At 38.5% G+C, this 13452-nt stretch overlaps 1 long non-coding RNA gene across 1 annotated transcript; it reads right to left on the bottom strand.

Annotated features, from left to right (window-relative positions):
• Positions 1-855: 855 nt before the first annotated feature.
• Positions 856-12849, bottom strand: LOC134559117 (uncharacterized). The gene is made up of 3 exons (XR_010082457.1): positions 12776-12849; positions 5799-12343; positions 856-5270 (listed from the first exon to the last, which is right to left on the bottom strand). It is a non-coding gene; the product is annotated as an uncharacterized LOC134559117 (long non-coding RNA).
• Positions 12850-13452: the final 603 nt, after the last annotated feature.

Raw genomic sequence — 13452 nt, 5'->3', positions numbered from 1 at the left:
GCAGGAATGAGCTCACGGTGCACAGATTCTCAACAGGATAAATGGTGACAGTGCCTGGTCCTGAGTAGTGCCACCCTCATGGTTTTTCACTACCATAACATAGCTGCACATATGCAAATGGCACAAGTTGTGCCTCCTTTGTGTAACTGAATAATGCTGTGTACCTGGGACAATGAAACACAGAGATCAACTGGAAAAAAGAAACTTTTCCGGCTGCAGTTTCCCCACCTGCACAGAGCCATATCAGAAGAGCCCTTCTAGTGTTGCAGGTCTGAGATAGGGATTTATTCTGAAGAGTCACAGTCTGTCACTTTTGCTCTTTTCCTTTCCAAACCAGATAAAAAAGCTGTGAGAACTAATCCATAGATGGGAGTGTGCTCATCCTTCCCTGCAAGGAAACTGATCTCAGAATCTGAGAGGAGTCAGCTAAATGTCAACGAAGCTGTAGGTTGCATCTGCACAGTCCATACATTACCAGAAGCAGGAGCATTAGACAGTACCAGAATGAATCAGTGATCCAGGCATGTAGAAGGGCTACCTATGAATTCCTAGAAATTGTGTAATTGCAGAGCCTACTTGTATAGGTCAGTCAAGAAAATACTGTTCCTTTTTCAAATCAGATGTCTATTGCCTTTTTTCAGCTCGAAGGTGATTAATTCTGAAACCTTTTTAGTGTTTTCTTTATTTCTTATCAAATCACTTATTAAATGTGTAGAAACCTTGTAAAATTAGGAGTATCTAACTGTATTATTATTTGAAATGCAGAAGTCTTACAAGAGCTTCCCCCAGTAAACTTTAGGACAAATTCCTACTTAGAGGAGAAGCAGTGATGGATTCTGAGAGATGAAATGGGCCTGCAGTCTGGTGAACAAGGAACGTGAGAAAGGAACTTGTTATTTCATTTTCCTTTGTGTTAACTGTGTTAGCTGCTGAACTGCACCTCATGCATGAGATAGGATGTCTTTCACCTTGAGTCCTTTCTCAGATTCTGTGTTTTCTGGAGCTCTCTATGTGTCAAAATAGCTGGAATTGGTATCCAGCCTCACTGAGCTCCTAGGCCAAGGACTGGATGAAATGTTCCCTGTTTAGGATGCTGTGCAATGCCAGATACTGTGGATGTTGTGTTGCTTCACTGAGTGTTATTTCATGTTCTTGGGGAGAGGGAAATTTGATTGCTAGATGTGAGCACAAGGCCAATGAATGTGGTGTCAGCTCCTCTTCCCCTGTAGCACCGCTTATCTCCCCCAAATCACAAACACATCACAGGATTCAGGCTGGCAGGGCACCAAACCCAGCTCACCCTGGCATGCACACAGGAACAGGGCACTGCTCTCTGAGGCGGTTTAGCCCAGCTCCTGCTGAGCCAGCATTGCAGGGTTTGATGCCATCTCAATGTCCCCCATCAGCACTGCCTTGCTCCAGCCATAGATAATTCCCTGCAGGGTCAAAGCACGCCGTGCTGAGCACAGCCTGGGAAGATTTGGTACATTTGGGATGGATATCATGTATAAGATCCTGAGCATATGAGAAATGTTGCAGACTATTTCATTGTGCAATCACTGGGAACTTGACAGATAACAGGAGTAGTCACTTCTGTTTCAGGTCAAATGCTTTCTCAGAAACAAACCCAAAAATAATAATAAAAAAAGACCCTGCAGAAAATTAGGAAGAAATTAATTTTTATTTTGCAATGTACCACATTTGGGTGGTAGAAGGATGTTAAGTAGCACTAGTTGTGGAAGTGCTGTTAGAAATTTTCTCCTTAATATGCAGGATTTATGATGAAATCAATCACAGCAATCTAAGGAATAATTCAAATAAGCATTCTTCTGAAATGAGAGAAGTTTTGATTTGGAAAATTCAATTGGGTAAAGGAATTCTGCTAATACATGACATGTTATGGGTTATGCAGTGATACTGGTATCAAAGCACTTAGCTGACCTTGGGCATTACTGATGGAATTTCAGCAGAGGCACTGCTTTAGGGAGCTGACAAGTATCCAGTTAAGATGTGTGGTATTATATTTCTATATGGTTTCATAGCTGTGGTACCAGTTAGATAGTAGCATGGTGGATATTATCACCCTTCTAAAATGAGGTATGGGAGATACAATCTTGTATCTCCCTAAGGCTCAGTGATGGCAGAATCTGAGCCAGTATCTGCAGCTTACTCCCAAGTTTGTTCCCTCTCCAAGTCTTCCAAATATGTGCTACCATCACCATCCCTAAGTCATCAGTGCTCGAGAAAGCACATGTGGTGACATGATGAATTTCCAATAGAAATACTTGAAGAATACTTGAAGAAGTCTCAAGGACAGTGACAGGGATTGTTCACCTGCAGTTTTTATCTTTGCTCAAACAAGATTTACGTGGGACAGGCAGAGAGAATTTTTACTACAATGATCAAGGAACTGGAAGATTTTTTCCTAGCGTGAAAGGCAGCAACACGTTTAATTAAACAAAACAGAAGCAGTGTAAGGGCTAGCTGATAATGTTGACACAAAAATCAGAAGATTTAAATTGCCAAAGGATAGATCTGCACTGGAATTTTTATATAAAGAGGGAGGGGAAAAAAGCCTTCCATGTTGAGACAATACTTTTATGGAAGGACAAAATAATGCAGTGCCATGAAAGTCAACCATACTCAGTTACTCATGGGTTCGCCTTGTAGTCAGTGTTCCTTAAATCCTTAATTTCTCTGTACCATTGGAAAGCATGAATAGAGTCATCACCACTCGCAGGCACAGATTTCATTGTCACAGAGCTTGGCTGTTCCTTGCCCTATACACAATGCCACCACAACTTTGAATAGATTGGTCACAGTTGATATTGGTTAAGCAAGAACTGGCATGGAAACTGCAGTCCTGCCTCAGCTGCTTCTGTAATCCCTGTGGTGCTACATGAACAGCAGCAATACACAGGTGAAAAATGGCCTGCCAAAGACTTACCTTCTTTTTTAACTAATTTTTTATAATTAATGTTACAACAACATTAATTCCATGCTCTCATTGGAGCCTGCTTTTATGCTAAGGCATTATTCCCTTTGTAAGGTGAATTTTGAAAAGCCATGCTGCCCTCTTGAGGGTACATAACATGCTTGGGGGGGGGTTATGCAGTTACTGGGAAGAAAATGACATTTTAATGAAAATCCATTTCTTATGGAAATAAACAGCCTAGACATGAGCATTTCAAAGCCATCTTTGTATTTTGGAGGTTCCAAAAGGAACTGGCCTTCAAATCCCTGCAAATGACTCAAGTTCATCCTAACTCCACAAAAGCTTTAGAGGATCATGTACAGAAGCACCAATGGCTGGGAGTAGAATAGGGATGCTTTCTTACAAACATTGTTCTATTTAGATTTGAACAGATATTTAATTTGCAGAATGGAAACAATCCTGTTTCCAGTGCTCTGGTATTGACCAGCTGTCTTGCATGACCCAGTCATGGTCCTGCTGCTCCAGAGCAGGGAGTACACAGTGAGTGATCCAGCCTGTACTTCAGAGCTCTGGCTGCCTCGTGATTTCCTCCATCTGCAGTGTCTCATTTGAAGTGTTTACTTTAAGAGAACTGTACGTGTCTGTGTCGGCCAGGTAGGAATGCAGGTGGTTAGAACAAGTGCTGTGAAGGACATGCAAAGTATAAGCACAGAGGAGGGAGACACTGACAAAAATTGCCTCTGATAGTTGGGGAGGGAGGTAACATCAAAAAGGAAAGTTACTGGAGTGGCTGTGTGCAAGAGTCTCTCTTAAATGAATTGTTTAGCATGAGACCAGATGGACAATGGTGGGAATAAGGTTAGGTGAAGTAGGTTGCCTAATTGCTCATTTTTTATTCATTGTTCTGGGAATCAATTTAAATTACAGTGTGTTCATCAGGGGCAAACAGACTGGAACAAAAGAAGGAGCTGGTTAGGCCCCATGTGGTGGTGTGCCACTGTAAGGCTTGAATTGACAGGATACAAGAAGACATTTTAGCCATCTGTCCTCTCTCCTTCTGCTCCTCCATGCCTGTGCTATTCCAAGGGGGTCCTAGAGAAGCAGAGGTGTGCTGGGAGTGATTTCTGATGCTGGAAAGTTCAACGGAGCTTCTACTGCCTGGACCAGAGGCAAAGGTTTCCATTTTTTCATGTACTTTTAGAATATTTGCTGCTTGTCCTCAAGGGTCCCTTTCAAGCCCCAGCTGTGCTGTCAGGAGTGGCTTCAGAGGCAGAAGCTGAAGCTTCTGTCCCACTGGAGCAAGGCTGGCAGAGAGCTCCTGGCTGGCAGAGAGGTGGGCATGGCTGGCACCTGGCACAGCAGTGCTCAGTGCTCCCTTTGCACAAGAACTTTCCATTCCCTCTGCTCAAACAGGAATTGTGGCTTCCTGAAGGGATCTCAGTCTGCCTGCCTTGACTAGGAACTGGGAATTGTACTTCACTGAGCAAATATCCATGGAGTGACTAATGCCAGTGAACCTCAAAACTATCCCCACTGCGGGGATTTACTAAATAAAGAAGAAATATGTATTCTTAATATCATATAAAAAGGCAAGAAATGTCCATTTCTGGTACCTTCTAAAATTTCTGAAAAATTGGCAGTAGCCAATGTATTGTTTTTTTTCAAGAGTAGATATAACTACTCCTTGGCCTGTCTTTTTGTATGCAAAATTTCCAGACCCCCCCATACTGTACTTCCTTATACAGATTTTCAAGTATTCTTGGGTCCTTCTATAAAAGTAGGTATATGGAATGAGTAAACACTACTAAATATATGCAAAAATCCAAGTAACAAAATTATCTAGAAGTGTTTATAACTGACTGTGAAGAACAGCTCCCCTTTTCACTGATTGATGGAAAGCTGAACATTTAAATTATCAAATGCTTGTTTCCTATAGATCAGCCTATACCTGATAAGGCCTTCAGCAAGGGAAAAGCCCCACAAAAAAAAACAAACACAAAAGACCTCAAGAGCTTGACTGAGTTTGGTTTCAAGTATGGAATAATGTATTTTAAAATAGTTTTAAAAGCACGTCTGCTGGAACAAAAAGCATAAGCATCTTCTTGAAAATGTCATCCTGTTTACTGACACTGTTATTTTTCACAAATATAATGCACTTTTTTTTTTCCTGGCAAGAACTTAACTGAGTTCAACCTCTTTCCTTTCCCTAATGCAGAATAGCTGGGCCTTGTTCCTCAAGGCTGTGTGACTCTTCAGCAGCTTTCCTGCCTTTCAACTTTTGCTCACTAGGTTGGAAGGATCTTTTCACTCATATTGTTCCAAGCTTCTTAGAGACCTGCAAATTGAAAATATTAACATATATCCTTGTGCCTTAGCATATTGATTCATAATTATAGTAAATAAATACTGAATAGAGAATTGTGTTCAGCTGCCGCCCGTCTCTCCTGTGATGTTACTCTTGTTTATTCCCTTTTTAAAGGTCTGTTTACTAGAGAGGGGAGTATAGATAAAAAGAATCATAGAATATTTTATGTTGGAAAAGACCTTCAAGATCAATGAGTCCAGTCGTTAACCCAGCACTGCCAAGGCCACCACTAAATCATGTTCCCAAGTGCCACGTCCACATGTCTGTTCCATCCCTCCATTAAAGGGGACTCCACCACTGCTCTGGGCAGCCTGTGGCAGGCTTCAACAGCCCTTTCCCTGAAGGGGAATAAGCAAAATTTCTGTGGGGACTCTCAGAATTAGGGACATGATGACAACTGGTAACAAATGGGCATTTCTAAAAATATCTGTTCTATATTTTATATTTCAGTGGCAGCTCAGTTCTCCAGAGATTCTTTGAGGCACTGTGTATGCAGACCTGTTGATGTGTGACTTTGTAAGCCAAGTGTACTCTTGCTGGCATTTTTCCTTTAACTTCTGGAGCAGTGTAGAGCAGCACTTTTCAGATTTTCTGTGGACACCAAGGAAAAACTTGCTCAGACACCTCACACAGAAAAGCTGTTGTAGAGGTGCTGTTGAGATTCAGCACTTCTCACACGAGCTTTATCAGTTTCCAGAAGTCCATAGAAAGTTCCTGGGTTTCCTTTCTTGACAAATCAACATTAAATGGGAATGTTGCTTATTCACACTGCCTTTCAATATCTGCTGATATCCTGGTGACACAGATCCAACATGAGCCTAAGCACAGATTTAGCAGGATCTGTAGAGTATCTGTTTATTCATGTGGTACATTTCATCTCTTCTATTCCAACCTCCCCTGTATTTTATTTTCCTGAACCAGTGTGTTACAGTGTTAAGACAGGAAAGCTCAAATTTTTGTGTGCAGTAGGACTATGCATCAGTGAACAAAAGCAACAGCTGTGAACTCAGCATCTGCAAACTGGGCTGTTTTACTTATTATACTTCTTTTTAAACTGAAATTACACAAAACATTCAGCTTAATGACTCAGTCCATCATTTTACTTGAAGCCATATGACCCTGAACTCCAGCTCTGTCTGATTTCAGGCTAAACAAGTTTGGTCTGGGTTGGTACCAAACTGTGAAGAAGCAGGAAATGACCTTCAGTAACAACACTTACTACTGGTTCAGAGTGGGCACATGGTCATTGTCAGGACACTCTTTCTCCTGAGCTGAGACTGAACAAAATGGGACACAAAATGTTATTACTAAAAAAAATTCTCACTAAGGTGAGAATCAAAAACTTGTATATTCACCCTTGTACTACAGAGTGTGGATCTAAAATTTCTTTCTATGCTTGCATCTCTGTATCCAAACAAAAGAAACTTATCAGAATAGGAAACAAATAATATGCAGTACTGTTGCATTATTAACTACTAACCAGTTGTTTCTGTCACAGAATTTGATAAGAGTAAACAAAAAAAGATTTGATTTTAACAGAGCCAAATATGCTTTTTTCAGAAATGTTATATAGTGAAAGCAAAATTCTAATTTTCAGTGCTAGTTCTGCAAAGATGTATGCAACTGAAAAGAAAATGTAATGTGACTTTAGCAGATTATCTGGGCTTGTCACATATTTGGGTGATCTAATTGGTAGAAATGTCAGTAGACATTGTAGGCTTGGAAGCAGCCAGTATTGCACTACTGGAACTTCTTATGCAACTGTTTTTATGGCTTTGTTTAAGATAAGATATTTTATGCTGGTACAGTAATACTTAGCTAAGTGTAATTAATAATAGTAAATTATACAATTTTTCATCTCATTTTCTGTTCCTTGGCAATGGAGCATTCTGTTTACTTGGTTTGCTTCTCTTCCTGCATATTCAGTGCTTCTGAAGTGGCACAACTCTGACCCTTCAGATATCAGACTCAGAGCTAAGTTCTGTTGGTTTAGACATACACCTGGTACCCCAACTTTAGAAGCAGCTGAGGCAAAAATTATAAAAGATGGTGTACATAGCAAATAAAAGGTGTTGGATGCTCTTCCTTAAGTTCTCATGGGCACCTTCTTAGTGAAGCGTTGAAGGATGTTCCTGAGGTCTTTAATCACAGGCAAAAGGTAGGAAAAAACCAAAGACATTTGCACAATCCAGATCTGTCTTGGAAAGACGTTTCTGTCTATGGAGGTAATTAAAGAAGTTGCTGAGATCTTGAAGACAGAACTTGCACTATGACTTCTTACTCATCCCTGCTGCACTGAGGCATGAGAGCAGTGGTGAGTTTCCTTATAATAAATATTCTATACGTGTATAATGCTGAGAAATTTGAAAGTGTTGGTTTATTCTGAAAATTACTAAAAATTGTACTTCTCCAGCCATCAGATCTTCCTGATGTGCACATTCAGTTATAACTTATTTTTTGAGGTGAAGGAGGACTAAAGGAACATTGCTACAAATGCCACCCCCGGACACAGCTCAGCTAAGGATTGAGGAGCTGGGTTGATTTTCCACTGCAGCACTTCTAGTGAGGTCCCAGATGGTGACACATGAGCAGAGACCCTCTGTGTGTCAGCACAGAGGAGATGGAACCACTGCAGCCTGCAGTGTCAGGATTACACTGAGTTCATTTAAACTGACAGGCTGCAAGCCTAGGAGTTAAAGGGAGAAAAGTGTGTGTGACATGATCGTAGTCACAATTAAGGCACTCTAAAGACAGTTTGAAGTGGAAAATGTGTTGAGTGTAAAAAGAATATTAACAAACCTGATGCCTTTTCAGAACCTTGACAAAACAGGTTATCCAGGCTGTAAAGTTTTTTCTTGTTCCTTCTAATTTATACATGAAGTTTTTCCTTTGTGATTATGTCAGCCTTAGCTCAAGTGTCCTGAGGGACATTTATGTATTGATCCTTATGATAAAAAATATAGATGCTCATCTAACCATAATGTTAAGTAAGCATTTGCAGTCATATAGATAACCCACCATATGACTTGACATATTCATTATTTAGACAAAATGTATTTTACTTACAAACAGATCCGATGATGAGTTAAAAGCTTTCTACAGTATCAAGTTGTTCAAGTTTTATTATAAGTAAGAATTAAAGTTTTAAATTCAGGGAGGTGTTTTGAGAGCATGGGGGATTTCTCCTTAAATATGTGTTTCAAATATTAGATCATGATGAAACATCATCTGTACATGACCTTCAGAAGGTTATGATGAAGAAAAGACTTTTTAGGCTGTTTTGGTAACAAGAGTATCACCAACAATGGCAAAACAGGACAGACCGATCTTATAAACATTACATCAGCCCTGTGCTAGAGATAAGATGTTTACTAAACTTCTCAAAATGAGCTGAGACCACGAGTCATCTCACTGTGATCAGCACTAGGACTGCTTCCTGCTAAGACTGGCTAGCAGACTGGTATATTACTGCTTGCCCAAAATATTGAACTTACAAAGTGAAGCTGTCTTTATTTTGTGTAAATAAGTACAAGTGTTCTCTCCTGGAAGGACAAAAAGGTTGCCAGAAAATACAAATACTGGAAAATACCAGCATGCTAACAATGAGGACACTTGAAGTTCATCTGTTTTTAAGAAAATCTTATTATCACACTGATAAATGAAAAAAAAATACACCTTTTGGTCTTTCCAAACAACTATGCTTATGTTTTTAATTCAGCAAAACTGGCCTTTGATATTTAAATAGGTTCTCCTATGCCAAAGGATGTTTAACTTTTGGAAGTTCAAAATGCACTAGACTTAGTACTCTATGAGATGAGATAGAAATATTCTCAGGTTTTGCTGAGCTCTTCGTTGTCTTCTCAGGGATTAGTTCATGTTTTGGTATTTTCCAAGTCCACTGAATTGGGAGGGCTGGGGTAAAAAAATAGTGGAGAAATAAATGCGTAAAACTAGGTCAGAGCACTTGCCTGCATTTCCAGAAGGAAAAACTTGGATTGTTTAAGGGTATTTTCAGAAAATTTTCTAAGTATTAAAATATTCCATAGATATTTAGGCTCATTTTCAGAGGACACCTCTGTGGTAACACAAGTGACATTTTCAATATGCCTTTCCCTTGCTAAGCCTTCTTAGCAAACCCAAATGTCATTTGTTGTCTCAAAAGCTAAAGACATATTTCACATGTCAGATATACAAAGATGCTACTGAACAAAATTACAGGCGAGACATTTAAATTCTGCTGCTGCAGGAATTTCTGTCATCTGTCTGATGCAGTGCACAGCAGCTCTCTGTGGGGACAGCAGAACTGGTTCCATTATGCTGCAAAGTAAATTAATACTTTGTGTGAAGGCTCAGGTCAAAAATAAAAATAGTTGAGGGCTTGTTGTGTGCAGAAGTGACACTGTTATGTGATTAGGCAATACTGCAGCATATAAGTGGAAACCTGAACACATTTATTTTCAAATTTCAATTGTGTAATTTTTGAAATGATTTCTTTTTAGGATCAGCATTATTAACATTTCTTGTGTTACCAGAGAACCTCATCTACCCAAAGAGCAGATGACCTTTTCTAGTGGTGTGTGCTGAACATGTTAAATATTATAATTAATTTCAAATAAAGAAATGGGTCATGTTATCTGCAACACTAAAATTTTAATGACCTTCAAAGAAAATCATGTCTAGTTTTGCATGACCTAATCCTTGACAGTTATCAGTATTTTGTCTGTCTCAGAGGTTGCAAATTTATCCAAAGTTTCAGATAAATGTCTTTGAAAGACAGATGAGCTAAAAGCAAGATAGTTACTTTTATATCCCACAGCAGAACTCTTCAGCATTTTGGAAATGTCACTGATATTTAGGATTTTTTCAAATTAATTTTAAAATGATATATGCAGAATCCTGCCTTCCCTAGGACTCTGTGAGCCAGTTTTGATTTCAGTATCTATTGCTACTAGAGAGGAATCATTAAAGAAAATACATTTGCCAGAATTACTTAGAAGAAAGACAAGCTAAATTCAAAGGTTTGAATTAGCACTTAAATCCAAGTATGTGGCTCTCCTTGAGTCTAAATTCGAGGAGAGCAATATTTAGTCATGACCTATTGTAATGGATTCTGAAAATGTTGAGCAATTATATTTTTGTCTTCAATTCTCATATGGCAAAGGGAGGCAGGTGCTGTTTGTGCAATCACAGCAGCTCAAATCTGCCTGCACTCACTTCCCTCCATCAGCAGTGAAACAAAGGGATTCATACAGAAGAAACATTTCCCTCATGTTCCCTTTCTTCCTAGTTAAATACTTAAGAAAAGTAAATAGTTTAAATTGTGTAGCCTTATTAAATGCCTTTTAAAGCATTCTATTGCCAAAATCTTGTTTGGCAAATGTTCCCAAGTTGTCAAGAAAGTTGTTTGGCACAATGAAAATGGGACACTTGTTTCCTCAGGGGTACATTTTCTGTATCTATGGGATTTATTTACTTGCAATGAAAAGAAATCACAATGGTCTCCCATGTTTCTAAACATCAATTAATTATTTGAATTCCCTTGTGTATGTACAAAGTAGTATTTCTCACAAAAAGCAAACAAAACAAACAAACAACAAGAACAACAACAAAAAACCCACAACAACAACAAAAAAGCCCTTTCCCCATTAAAAGAATAGGAAAAGAGTAACATCTTTCTTTTCCCCCTGCATCTAAGAGTAATTACTGAGCAGAAATGTAGGAATATTGTCCTGGGTTTGCAGCCAACTCCTTTGTATTACTCTGATCCACATGTTAGCACAAAGGACTGTACAGCCATAAAGCTTTAAAGTTGTTCCATATCAGTATTGCAATTAAGATTGTACTTATCTGGCTGCTGATATGATTTGAAATCTGTTCTTCTTCTGTTTTGAAGTTCAAAGAAATAAAGCCATAGTCCTGCAGTAAATCTGTTCAGGAGAAAGTCTTCATAATTTCAACCACGAAATTTTGTGGTGTCAAAACCAGGATTGCTGACCCTGAAAAAAGGACATCTGTCTTCTGCAGGGGTTGACCATTTGTCCAAAATTGAGCAAAAATATATGTTGTCTGTAGCTTCCAAAGGCACCAGCATGTGATCTCCATGTTGTTCTGACAGTGCACGCATTTAATCTGTCACAGATACAGTCCTAGCTTGAATGGCAGTCCTTACAATATTTTATTTAATTAAACTTTATAGTTAATGCAATATATTTATATTCCAAATCCTATCATACCACTAAATCCATTTTTCTGCTCCTAGATTTGCATTTAATTCAGGATTTGAATCATGCTCAACTTCATTGTTCTAAGTAACAGAATTTATTAGAATGGATGCACACAATACTGCACATAATGAAAACAGGAGAGTCAGAAAGCTGAATTGCAAAGGCAAAAATGGAGGAAAACAAGACTGGCAATTTTGGATGACTATTTTGGAAGGCCAGCATCTTTCCAAGGCCTTCTGTTCAAAAATTACCACTGACCTTTCCCACCCTGCTGAGCAGGTCTGTGGCAATTTCTTATTAATCGGAATAAGTCGAAAAAACACGCTCTGTACATTTACAGAACTCCTTCAGTAATTGAAAAGGAAATTAAAATCTTCCATTCTCAGAACTGCTGTGGCTTCCTTTTCATATTTCCTACACTAAGATGAGGGAAACTTTCCTAGAATTTACATTCAGTTACACTCAGTGCTTTCAAAAACCCCTCTCATAATTACAACTCTAATAATCCTTCACTTGCCACCTCCATTTCTTCATGTGAGAGATTTTTGCCATTTGATGTTACAAACAGCTTCATAAAGTAGAAAGAGGAAGAAAAAAATCTTTAAAAATCATCCAGAAATCGATTCTTTCACTTAGTGAAAAAGGAGACTAAAAATGAATTGATTGATCTTCTAAGGCCTTCTTAAACCAAGAGGATGTAATCTAAGAACAAATTAAATAGCGAGCAGATCTTTTCCTGTAACTAAAAATTTGCTTCTTATTTCCAGGTATGTGATTTAAGGTTGAAGAGCGTTTTCCAGCTACCTGTCTTGTGCATTACTGAAACGTAAAATTAAGTAAAAAGAACTTAATTATATATTTTTTTTCATACATTAGAAAATATTTATTAGATAGAACAACATGTGCATGACTTAAAAATAATGTTTACTAGTAATTTCTTATTCTACCCCCAAATGCCATAGTGGCCTTGCTATATCCCAGAATTACAAGTACTAATAAAATTATTTTCTTGTTCCCCTCTCCCATCTTTCACATGATTATCTAATAGTTTAATACACTAGTTGGACTAAAATATATTAAGATTACTTTGCGTTATGAATATTTACCCTTAAAAATCATTCATATGAAACCATTCAATTTTAAGAGCCGCTTAAAATAAACCTTCCTGACTTGTACTCCGAACTCCTGTCCACGATTCTGGTTGAATAAAGTCCCCACAGGTCCAGCCAATAACCCCCACTGAAATCCCACCTGGTCACCTGTGCCACTGCATGATGCTATCCCAAGAAACGAGCCTTTCTCAGAGTGAGCTTAGTGGGTCTTTGCTCTGGGATTTATAAAATGCAATAAAAAATTACAAAAAACACGAATGCAAATATATTTTAAAATATAATATTAGCATTGTCAACATGAAAGGCCTTATTTACTGCACAGAGAAGAAAATATTCAGAATAGTGTAGTTTGTTTCGGGGAATGCATGGAAAGGTTTCAACAACTAACACACAGTGTTTCTTTGCAAAATAGCCCCGTGCATGATGCTGAAGTGAAATGGGTTTTGCTCATTCTTGTAAAAGAAGGTCATTACCTGCTATTGTGACTGCTCCTTTTGGATTACCTGTCTTTGTCTCTGCACAAGTCAAACAATAAATAAAGGTAGTCTGTTAATATAGATTAGAGGTTAAACTGTTATTTATTATCACCTTTTATGGGGAGATTCTATAAAGGTTCTTATTGACCTTCCCTGCCTTCAAACTAAGTGTCAGGTATTTATCCTAGGCAATCCATTTGCAATGAAAAAAAATTACAATCTTCCAGAGGAGGCACAGGCAGAAACTGAGCTGCAAATAAATCCTGATGAGTAAGAGTTCCCAAATTGAAATGTGTCTCACATCAGGTTATGTCTCTGAGCATATGAGATGAGGAAATAG

The sequence above is a fragment of the Prinia subflava genome, chromosome 16, assembly GCF_021018805.1.
Source record: "Prinia subflava isolate CZ2003 ecotype Zambia chromosome 16, Cam_Psub_1.2, whole genome shotgun sequence".
In the NCBI taxonomy this organism is placed as follows: domain Eukaryota; kingdom Metazoa; phylum Chordata; class Aves; order Passeriformes; family Cisticolidae; genus Prinia; species Prinia subflava.
The sequence above is the reverse complement of the archived record's forward strand: the minus strand, read 5'-3'. Positions and strand labels throughout refer to the sequence as shown.